This window comes from Rhipicephalus microplus, chromosome 3 (genome assembly GCF_043290135.1).
Source record: "Rhipicephalus microplus isolate Deutch F79 chromosome 3, USDA_Rmic, whole genome shotgun sequence".
In the NCBI taxonomy this organism is placed as follows: domain Eukaryota; kingdom Metazoa; phylum Arthropoda; class Arachnida; order Ixodida; family Ixodidae; genus Rhipicephalus; species Rhipicephalus microplus.
In genome coordinates, this window is record NC_134702.1 from 118,852,291 (window position 1) to 118,864,691 (window position 12,401).

Below are 12,401 nucleotides of genomic sequence, written 5' to 3' on the forward strand. Positions count from 1 at the left end.
AAAAGCTGACGTAGAGGTGCCTTGTGCGTTTCAGCGTCCTTGCTGGCAACGAGAAGATCGTCGATATAGGCGAAACAAAACAGCAAGCCTCTTGTGACTTCGTGTAAAAAACGCTGAAGTGTCTGAGCTGCGTTTTTCAAACCGAAAGGCATTCGTAAATAATATTAGAGCACAAATGGGGTAATCATTGCAGTTTTGGGGATGTCAGAAGGCTCAACGGCGATCTGGTGATAAACTTTCACAAGATCAATCTTTGAGTATACAGTTGTGCCGGTTAAAAATGTAGTACAGTTCTGAATATTGGGTAACGAGTATCAATCTGGAATGGTGACTGCATTGAGAGCCCAATAATCACCACAGGGTCACCAGTCATTGTTCTTCTTGGGAACCATGTGTAGCGCTGTGACGACCACGAGCTTGATGACGGACGAATGATTTGCAACTGTAACATATGCTCAAACTCGTTGCCGTGGGCAGGATCCGAACCTGTGGCCTTCGAATAACGCGTTCGATGCTCTACCACTGAGCTATCACGACAGCCATCCCCCAGCCACTTTATTGAGTATCTGTGCCAATTTAAACGTGGGAGTGTCAGTCAGCGCCACTAGTAGCCATGGCGGCGAGTGTAACACACTCTTCATGAGCCTGTCTGGCGTCACGTAGCACGTGAACTTATTACTAACTGCCAGCTGACCAATAGTCCCCCGTATACAACCTAAAGGCACCAAGGCACAAAGTCTGCCAGTACGAGACCTTCGTTAATGAATAATAGAAACAAGTGTACACTTAGGGCTCTTTTTTCGTGTTTTTACACAGTATAATGAGATATAACAGACAGTAATGCCAAAGGAGGTACAGGGTAAGTTATTAGGCGAATTGTAATGTAAATGAGAAGAAAGAAAAGTGGGTGAAAAGATAACTTGCCGTGGGCAGGATCCGAGCCTGCGACCTTCGAATAACGCGTTCGATGCTCTACCACTGAGCTACCACGACAGCCATCCCCCCAGCCACTTTATTGGGTATCTATGTCAATTTAAACGTGGGAGTGTCAGTCAGTGCCCCTAGTAGCCATGGCGACGAGTGTGGCACAATCTTTATGAGCCTGTTGGCGTCACGTAGCACGTGAACCTATTACTAACTGGCTGCTGACCAATAGTCCCCCGTATACCACCTAAAGGCACCTAGGCACAAAGTATTCCAGTACGAGAACCTCGTTAATGAATAAGGGAAACAAGTGTATACTTAATGGCTCGTTTTTCGTGTTTTTACACAGTATTATTGAGATCTAACAGACAATAATGCCAAGGAAGGTATAGGGGAATGTTTGCCAGCGTCAATGTGAGCCCACCCATTGCGTTATACGTAGATCGCAGGTTTGGATCCTGCCCACGGCAAGTTATCTTTTCACCCACTTTTTTTTTCTTCTTATTTACGTTACAATTGGCCTAATAACTTCCCCTATACCTTCCTTGGCATGATTGTCTGTTAGATCATATATATATATATATATATATATATATATATATATATATATATATATATATATATATATATATATATATATATATATATATATATATAAGGGAAAGAAGTGTATACCTAAGGGCTCGTTTTCCGTGTTTTGACACAATATTAATGAGATCTAACAGACAGTAATGCCAAGGAATGTACAGGGGAAGTTATTAGAACCAATAGAATGTAAATAAAAAGAAAGAAAGAAAAGTGGTTGAAAAAATAACCAGCCGTGAGCAGGAATCGAACCTACGACCTTCGAATAACGCGTTCGAGGCTAATATATATATATATATATATATATATATATATATATATATATATATATATATATATATATATAATGAGATATAACAGACAGTAATGCCAAGGAATGTACAGGGGAAGTTATTAACATTAATGGAATGTAAATAAGAAGAAAGAAAAGTGGATGAAAAAATTACCAACTGTAAGCAGGAATCGAACCTACGACCTTCGAATTACGCGTTCGATGCTCTAACCACTGAGCTATTACAGCGGCACTCCCTCCATCCACTTTTTGGGTTTATCTGTGAATTTAGAAGTAGGAGCGACAGTCAGCGCCATCTATAAATTCACAGAGAACTTCTAAATTCACAGATAAACCCAAAAAGTGGATGGAGGGAGTGCCGCTGTAATAGCTCAGTGGTTAGAGCATCGAACGCGTAATTCGAAGGTCGTAGGTTCGATTCCTGCTTACAGTTGGTAATTTTTTCATCCACTTTTCTTTCTTCTTATTTACATTCCATTAATGTTAATAACTTCCCCTGTACATTCCTTGGCATTACTGTCTGTTATATCTCATTATTATTGTGTTAAAAACACGGAAAAACGAGCCCTTAGGTATACACTTCTTTCCGTTATATATATATATATATATATATATATATATTGTTACTTTAAACGTGATTTGGTTGGGTATGAGCCTCTGGGTAGTGTGGCACATGATGGTTAGAAAAGGGGGCATTCGGCTAGCGAGAAAACCCTGCGGTGCGTGACACCTTCGAGTCTCCCGGAACGTCAAAGCGGTGTAAACCCTTTCGTAAACTTAACAGAGTGGCGGAGGTGCTTGGCACACCTTGTCAACATACCACGGAGCCACAACTCTTTGAGCTTCGCTGGAGATTTTGTCTTGCCGGTATGCCACCGACAACAAACGTCATGGCCGAGAGCAAAGGTCATTCTAAGCCGCGCAAAAGCCAAAATCGGTTGCGCCTCGTCATCACTAGATGGAATCCCACCCGTTCGCGGGAAGGGCATAAGAAGATGTGGATGCGTGGCTGACTCATTACAAAATGATGAGCCGGTAACGTGCTGAGATCCCACCGACGAACTGGGAAACGTCACGCTGTTTCTCACACAAACCACCCTTAAGTGGTATGAAAACCACGAAGATTTTTAGCAACGTGTTATCATTTCGATGAACAACTCTAGAGGTGCCTCGGCGACTCTGATTCGAATAAAAAAAGTGTGTAGTGCACATTGGCTTAAAGAGCTCACACTGCTGGAGAGACGCATACCACCTATATAAAGGAAATTATATGCTTTGCAGGATCATAAACGCGCAGAAGTGTGAAGAGGACATGCTCGTGCACCTTCTGAAGGGCAGAACAGAAGACGTCTACAATTTTTCGGTGGGTGGGGAAGACCTCACCTCAGTCTCTGCCGTCCAACACCACTGCCGTACTTTAGTGAAGCTGACGACCCATCGTATTGCCCCGAAACTTGGCAGGCTGGCAAGTGTAACAATGTTCGCCAGCGTCAATGTGAGCCTACCCACTGGTCTTGCTGCTACTATGCGGGCAATAGTGCGCGAAGAGCTGCAGGGAGAAGACATACTGTTCTACGACACCATCTATCATCCGCCTACCTACTCATCTGACTACCCGGCACCGTTCACTCGTCTGACACCATCTGTATGTGTGACGAACGTCAGCGAATCTAGAACTTCGTAGCCACGTCGAGAATTATTCACGTCTTACCAGCGCTATGACCAACGCCTTCGCTCCGGCCCCATCCCACAGAGGCAGGCTGTTTCTGTTCAGCAAGCTCCTCCATTCCATTCAGTTAGGTGACCCTTCACAGTAGAGTGCTCTCAGCAGTCGTTCGGCGAATGACATCTACCATCTGCTACAACTCTGGCGTCGAAGGCCACATGGCCAGGTATTGCAAGTACCGGCAGCTGCCGATGTACGACTGGCCACCGGGACCCCACCCGTCTGTCTTTGCACGAGCACCAATGTTCTCTGGAAGCGCATCTCGCGAGATAACAAAGCCACTGCGAAACCGTTCTACCGCTTCTGACCGCAGTCTGACACCCCCGCCAGCCCCTCAATCCAATTGGTCACCGTGACCTTGGCGTCGCTACCTTTCGCTTCTTCCGGAAAACTAGTCGGCGCGACGGTTGGAGGTGAGGTCGCTGACAGCCTTCGATTTTCACTGAAATACCTCATTTAATTTGCCGGTTGAAAAACAAAGCTCATGTGCTAATCGACAGTGTCTCAACAATGGCTTCAGTGGATACAGGTGCAACCACATCAGTGATGAGTCTAGCATTCAAACGCCTCCAGGTACGAAAATTTATGGTCCACTGGGACCGTGCTAATACGTGTTTTAGAGTGAGCAGAAGGGTTTCACAACCTTCTGGTATCAGTACACTGTGTGTTAGTTTGGGTGCTAAAAATTCATTTCGGATTTTGCTGTTCTGTTTCATTCTACGAGTGATGGTAGTCTGACCCTCGATTTGTTGAAGCTTTGTGGTGCCAAGGGCGATTACCGCACAGGAAAGGGAACAGTATGCTCATATATTCCAGTAGAACTCACGGAAAACCTACCCTGTTGGAAAGCACCCTTTCCGTGTCCATGGACACAACTGTACCACTCTTTTCTGCCAAGTGTGTTCCTGTCGTCAGTTTTGTTGCAACCGAGACAACATTGAATACCACGGCAGAGCTCATTCACCTCAGCCGCATAAAAAATGTTCTAGTATCCTACTGTACATTGTCGGTTGTGCAAGGTCATATTGATTTGTGCGTAATCAACTGCTGCAATGAAGTTTACACCTTCAAATCTACCGGTATGTCAAAGCGAAAGAAACCCTTTGGTGAGCGTTATATATATATATAAAGAAAAGTGTATACCTAAGGGCTCGTTTTTCTGTGTTTTAACACAATATTATTGAGATATAACAGACAGTAATGCCAAGGAATGTACAGGGGAAGTTATTAGAACCAATGGAATGTAAATAAGAAGAAAGAAAAGTGGAGGAAAAAATAACCAGCCGTGAGCAGGAATCGAACCGGCGACCTTCGAGTAACGCGTTCGATGCTCTGACCACTGAGCTATGACAGCGGCCTTCCCTCCATCCACTTTTTTGGGTTTATATGTGAATTTAGAAGTAGGAGTGACAGTCAGCGCCATCTATAAGCCAAACGGCGATTGTGAAATTACTCTTATGCGCATGTTTTGGCGTCACGTAGCACATGAACTTATTATGAGTGGGCAGCTGAATAATTGTCCCTCTTATAAAACCTAAACACACCAAGCCTGCCAGTACGAGACCCTCATTCAATGAAATAAAGGAAAGAAGTGTATACCTAAGGGCTCATTTTGCCGTGTTTTAACACAACACTAATGAGATATAACAGACAGTAATGCCAAGGAATGTACAGGGGAAGTTATTAGAACCAATGGAATGTAAATAAGAAGAAAGAAAAGTGGATGAAAAAATAACCAGCCGTGAGCAGGAATCGAACCTGCGACCTTCGAGTAACGCGTTCGATGCTCTGACCACTGAGCTATGACAGCGGCCTTCCTCCATCCACTTTTTTGGGTTTATATGTGAATTTAGAAGTAGGAGTGACAGTCAGCGCCATCTATAAGCCAAACGGCGATTGTGAAAACACTCTTATGCGCATGTTTTGGCGTCACGTAGCACGTGAACTTATTATGAGTGGGCAGCTGAATAATTGTCCCTCTTATACAACCTAAACACACCAAGTCTGCCAGTACGAGACCCTCGTTCAATGAAATAAAGGAAAGAAGTGTATACCTAAGGGCTCATTTTTCCGTGTTTTAACACAATACTAATGAGATATAACAGACAGTAATGCCAAGGAATGTACAGGGGAAGTTATTAGAACCAATGGAATGTAAATAAGAAGAAAGAAAAGTGGATGTAAAAATAACCAGCCGTGAGCGGGAATCGAACCTACGACCGTCGAATAACGCGTTCGAGCATCGAACGCGTTATATATATATATATATATATATATATATATATATATATATATATATATAGAGAGAGAGAGAGAGAGAGAGAGAGAGAGGGAGAGAGAAATAGAAGGTAGACAAGGTAGATAATAGAACAGCTTGCCCGACGGACGGGTGTTATCTCTCTGTCTCATTGCATCACAATTGCACATTCAGACACTTAAACCTCATGTTTGAAGTACCACTACGTGTCTTCGCTGGTGGTCTGCAGCGCGGGTCTTTTCTCCATTCAGTAACGCCGTTCATGCTTCCTTTGTTGTAGACTTCACGACACGACCCCCGCTGCACCTACACACTGAATCTTCTGTGGGCAGCGTCGGTGGTTTTAAGGTACCACGAAAATATGATTGTCAGACCTTCCTCCGTCTGACCTTTCTCCGTCGGACTTTCCTCTGTGTCTTTTGAGAACGTGAAAGCGCTCATTTCTGTTGTGCCGCACAAACTGCAAGCTCCCAAACCCTAACACACCACGTTCGTCAGCGACATGATGAACGATCGAGCCATGCCTTCCAGAGAATGCCCGCAAAATGAGTCGACACCAATCAGAGCCATATGCCCAGATGCCTCAGGCATTGGTGTGAGCTCAGTCGCTCATACCCAGAATAATATCTCCTTAGCAAAAACCAGGAGATCTAACAAGATGGAACTTCTCGACCGAAACGTATCACGGCTGACCAACTCTCCTGCTAGGGAGACTGCCGGAACACGTCGTCTGCATGCGAGACTCTGACAGGGACCATCAGATTGACTACCTCAGGGAGCAGTGCACCTAGAAGTCTCCCAGATCATTGCTCCTGTCACATTTAATCTCGAGGGACAGACAGCTTAATGACACACAGGCTTCGCAAGACACCCGGCTGCCGCTCGACCCGCCGTATGAAGTACACCTGATGCAACAGTGTGCCACTCACAAGTGTTACTCATGTCTTGTTTTTAGAACTACGACAGCTAAACCATAAGCATTTTTGGGAAAAACTTGTGACCATTACGAAGCAGTCAGTGTCGCCCACCAAAACCATTTCCAATGAGTTTTGAGAACAACTCGCGTTTTAAAAAAAACTGAATAAGCGACAGAGCACATTCCTCCTGCCGGAAAACACTCTGGCAGATCCTAAGCAGCGTCGAAGCGTGACAAAGGTTATAGATTACCGCAACACATGCTGTCAAAGTGTTCCCACGGAGTCTATCGACAAAGGCTTACGTCAGACCTCACGTCCAGCAACGTGGGGATGTCGCGGCTGTAAACAGTGCTAAAAGGTGCAAATCTGCTGGTATGGTGAAAAGCCCTGTCAGACAAATGTTTTGTATGGGAGGACCTCGTCGCGATTCTCGTGATCTAAGGCTAGATACATCGTAAGCCTATTAGCAATGGTTTCGTTGATTGGTCTGCGAGTGGTACGCTGTGGCTGATAAGTGTGTGGTACCACTCAGCTAGAAGATATTGTCACGTGCGTGGTGAGAGGAAGATGACGACGTCACGGGATACGCGCATCTGCACAATTTTATGCAGAAAGCAATAACAATAAAAAAGAGGAACGCTCTGGCGCGCGCTGAATAAAAAGACCGACCTGCTTCTGCTTTCTAGACCTGTTAAACATAAGAGTTTTCTAAATTACTTGAAGGGGACCCTGGCGCTGTGATCATTCAGCGACCATGGAGATGATGGGTAGCGCACACATTGGCCTAGTCTTCGTACTTGTGAGCAACAAATCGTACTTGCAGCTTTGTTTATTGCTCAATACAGTTTTGATTTGAAGAAAAGAACGAACATTTTTGAACTTCGTGGCCCGATTCGAAATTCTAAGCCTAAAAGAAGAGGGTGGTGATTCGCGAACAAAAACATTTGCTAATTGTTGTCAAAAAAACAGCTCTAAGCCACACGAGCACACACGGAGTCAGGAGCAGACCAGAAGCGCGAAATATGACAAACGTGTGTAATACTCATCATTTCCACGCTCACTGAAGTGCCGTGCGTTGCAGCTCTCATAGACACTAGCACCAGAGTTCCGTCTAATTTACATTAGGAAACTCTATGCTGTTAAATACGACCACCGTCTTCATTTCGCGACCCTGGTGGAGGTGTTGAAGCCTGCAGCCTCATGCGCGAAAGTGTTGTTCGGGATCCTCCACCCATTCCAGAGCCTCAACATCTTCTTACGAATCCAGTAGATCGATTCAGCCGGTGCCTACTAGGCCCAAGTCTGGAACTCTAGACTCCGTCTTCTCTTGCCAACATGATGACTCCTACAACATCTTCGAATATTCTTTTTGCTCAAACGACTGTTCCTTATCAGGTGACTTTTGAGCCTCCTTTTGTTCAAGAAGTCTTCCGTGGAGAAGCGTATGAGAAAGTCGATGACTGGCTTGAACAGTTCGAACGGACCGCTGTGGTAAATCACTGGAGCGCGCAAGAGAAACTTGACAGAGCCTATTTCGCGATGTGAAATAGCGCTCGCACATGGTACGAGAACAGGGAGGCTACTTCCAAAGCTGGAATAATTTCCGCCAAAAGCTTGTCTAGACGTTCCTAAGCGCGGACCAGTGAGATCTCGCACAACAGCTGAATCAAGCCCACTTGCAAAAGCCGAACAAAACCGTCACCATGTCCGCTGAGGACATTACCGTCTGTTTTGCCGAACTGACCCTGACATGCCAGAGGTAAGGTGACTCCTGATGCGAGGAGTTACGGAACTGGTTTTTTCCGCCCTTGTACGCAGTCCACCAAGTCAGTCGAAGAATATACAAACAGGCGACTGTCATTGAGTGGGCACCGCAATAGCCTACTATGACGATGGGAACGAAGCCAGGGAGTGCTTCGCTTTGCAAAGGGACGACGTGACCATCACAGCCTCGCCATCTTTGTTAGTCTACATTTCATCTAATCTCTCACTCTCAAATAAACAGCCTATACTAGAGCTGATGCAGCGATTCCACGATTGTTTTCTGTTAACGTCGAAGGTCAAGCAAAACACCACTGACCCAGCACCGAATCGCTGTTGAAAAAAGATGAGACCGATCCAACAAAATCTATGCCGTGTGGTTCCGAAAGAAAGCAAGGCCACTCAAAGGCAAGTTCAGAAGATGCTCCAATATTACGCAATAGAGCCTTCAAAAAGTCCGTGGGCATCCCCCGTGGTATTGGTTAAAAAGATAGGTGGCAGCTTCCGTTTCTGTGTATATTACCGCAAGTTAAAAAAATTCACAAAGAAAGACGTCTCTCCACTGCTACGCATTGACGACTCTCTTCACCATTTTTGGCTTGCACGCTATTTGTTATTAATGGACCTGCGAAGCGGCTGTTGGCAGATGGAGATCAACGAGAGCGATTGTGAGAAAATTGCCTTCGTAACACCCGACAGTCTTTATCAATTTAAGTTGCTTTCATTCCAGTTATTCACAGCATCAGGCACATTTTAGCAGTCGCTGATCTACCAGGACTGAAGTGGCATACATGCTTGGTCTAGATAGACCAAGCATGGCTTAGCTACGTTCGAGGAGCACCCAATTCGCTGATTCGCAGTTGTAAAAGCTATACGTTCAAATGGCCTGATTTTAAAGGGACACTCACCAGGCACCATACCCAATTTTAGTTAGACCGTGGAGGTAGTTGGTTGTCTAACGAGGAACATTTTGCCACAGAAAAATTTGAATCAGTTCATTTCGAGCTGAGAAAACTTTTAGATGCGGAAGCATCTTATACTCGCGCCTTGTAGTGCGCCGTCCGCGCCGTCCGCGCCGTCCGCACCGCTTCTCGAACATTCGACAGCTGACGCGCGCGCATGCGCCGTCGCGCCGTCGCCCACTCTTCCACCATCTGTGCATCCCTTCCTCCTCTACACACCGCGCGCGCTTCACTCCTCCACCATCTGTGCACCCTTCCTCCTCTACACACCGCGTTCGACATCTACAATTCTCCTGATTCTCCAGTGGACGCGCATGTGGCGTCGCGCTTCGAGAACATTCAACAGCTGACAGTGCATGCGCCGTCGTGCTGTATATATACTCAAGGTCGGCGCTCGCTCGCTCAGTTGCCGCTCGTCGGTTGGTTTGTACGGCGCGTCGACGTCCAAGGTCGCGGTGAAATGAATTCCAACGAATCCACAAACACAATGATCGACGTCCCTTCGACCAGCGCCGCCCTTTCGCATACGTGTGTACGTGTTCACTCATTTAACACCCCCTCCTACAACCACGTTAACCAATTTAGCCATCGACCCAAGTAAGTCGCAATTTAACACCCCATTTCACAACCACGTTAACCAATTTAGCCATCGACCCAAGTAAGTCGCACTTTAACACCCCGTTAACCAATTATATGGTCCGCATCCTCCTCAGTGTTCCCCCGAGGGAAGCTGCGGGCAATTTTTTATGAAGCAGCTGCAAAAGAGGATGAGAGGAGGCGAGCTCGAAACCCTTTCTGCTCCTCCACATAGCCTTCGCAAGCCAAATCTCTGCCCTACCCTTTTTGACATCCAGTAAAGAGGTCACGTGCACGTGATGTGCCCGAACAAGCCCAACACCCGTGCATTCAAGCGGTGTTTTCTTTCTTTTTTTGTTTGTTTGCCAGTGTTGTTTCGAGGTGTACTGCCTGCTTCTTCGGGCGAGTCCCTCTCAAGCTTTCGCAGAGAGCGGACGTGCGTTCCTTGCTCTCGCGTGGAGAGACGCCTTGGACACAATGGGGAGCAGCAGCACACCCACTCACTCCGGCATCTGGAAGAAGCAGCGTTGAGCCCCTACTTCTGGATATCTTCAATCACCCCTTTTCACGACTGAAACCATCCCAGCACCCAATACAACCAGCCCCCGACCGCAGTACACGGAAGATTTTTGTGAGAGAGCTTTTCCCGATCCAGGTGACAGAGACGCTAACAATAACGACGAACTCACATTGCTCGCGCCGCCCGACGCTGGCTTGGCGGCTGTCACAACAGCTGCTCCTTACCGCGACGCCGGTGCCACCCAACTCCATCTGACTCGCCTACGTTGAGCTCTACATTGAGAAATCGCAGCCATGTTAACCATAGAAGTAGTCGCAGTCGAAGGTACTGAGATCACCCCTGAAGACGCCACCCTCGAAGCCAGATGGATCTCTAGCCACCGAAACAAGGAACACAAGCATGCATCGAACGCTCCGAATCACCCACTGGCCAAGGGAAGCGCGACCGATACCTCAATGCTGAACGGATCTGCCCAGTGTCTACTCGCAAACCTAGGCAACCGCGTCTGCCACATGATCACGTCAAAGTTATGATTCGCCCGAGGGACGGCCTCAATCTCTCCAAAGTGGGGGATGCACAACTGCGCGAAGCTATTCTACGTGAAGTGTATCTGCATGCAAGGTACTCAAAGAGGCCTTCAGTGCTCCCCGTCCAAATCGGAATTCGTGCGTATACACCCATCACCTAAGTGCACCACAAAAATCGCCCTCTCCTTTCACAGTGGACCCATACCCGAACGCGATGAGGTTAGAGTACTAGGGCTTTTTATACACAAAAATCGCAGAGCAGACACAACATTGGCCAAATTGCGTAAGGTGGGGGACCAGGTGGGCCGGATAGTCCACCGGGTTTCAAACAAGCACGGGAGGTTACGATGCAAAGATGCCTTGCGGCTGGCGCATGCATTCGTAACCAGCCGAGTGCTGTACTCGGCTCTATACCTTCACCTACACAAATCCGACGAGAATGCACTCGAAGTCATTCTCCACAAAATCTACAAGCGTGCCCTCGACCTTCCTGTCAGCAACTCTAACCAGCGCCTTTTGGGCTTGGGAATGGTGAACACCTTCAAGGAGCTGAGAGAGGCGCACTTGACAAACCAATATACTAGACTCTCTAAAACACCGTCGGGTGGCCGCCTCCTTGCCCGGCTACACACCAATCATTCAATACACACTGAAGAGCGCGTACGCATTCCAGAAGCTTGGGGATACTCCTTGCACGTGCGCCTTCTTCCGGCTTACATGAGCCGAGACGACTGCAGTGGCCGACGCCTCGCGTGGGCGGAAGCCTTGGCTCGACACTACGGCTGCAAATTCGGAGTATTCTACGTGGACGCCTCCGGCCCGCACCACAGTGGTTGGTACTAGGCTGTGGTCGTTCACCAAAACACCGTTGTAAACGGACTCACATTCCGTGCACATAACATTATGCACGCGGTGGAGATCGCCATTGCACTAGCCGCCGCAGATCAGGACTCGAGGGTCATCATCACCGACTCAAGGGGTGCCTGTCGCAATATTGAACAGGGATACATTGCTTGCTTATACCTTGCTTATAAAATTTTGCAGAACAGCAGCTACCTAGGTGTCCCGGCGCACCGAACGATCATATAGGCTCCGGCTCACACGGGCATCGATGGTAATGAGACGGCCGATGCCGCCGCCCGCGCTCACTCTCGTGGCACCATCCTCGTCCCCTACCGATCCGGAACTCGAACCCAATCCCGCCTACACCTTTAAGGAAGTCACACAACTTTATCAATCCGGCCATAACGTCTATCCGAAACCTTGTAAGGGCCTCATGAAGCCGGAGGAGCGAACCCTCCTTCACCTTTATACCAAAACTCTATTGTGCCCGGCAATAATAAAACACTTTGAC

At 47.2% G+C, this 12,401-nt stretch overlaps 1 protein-coding gene and 1 non-coding gene across 3 annotated transcripts in view; one reads left to right on the forward strand and one right to left on the reverse strand.

Annotated features, from left to right (window-relative positions):
- Positions 1–12,401, forward strand: part of LOC142803311 (neprilysin-4-like) — a 96,738-nt gene that overhangs the window by 70,092 nt on the left and 14,245 nt on the right. The window lies entirely within an intron of this gene.
- TRNAT-CGU (transfer RNA threonine (anticodon CGU)) lies at positions 1,957–2,029 on the reverse strand. The gene has a single exon. It is a non-coding gene; the product is annotated as a tRNA-Thr (tRNA).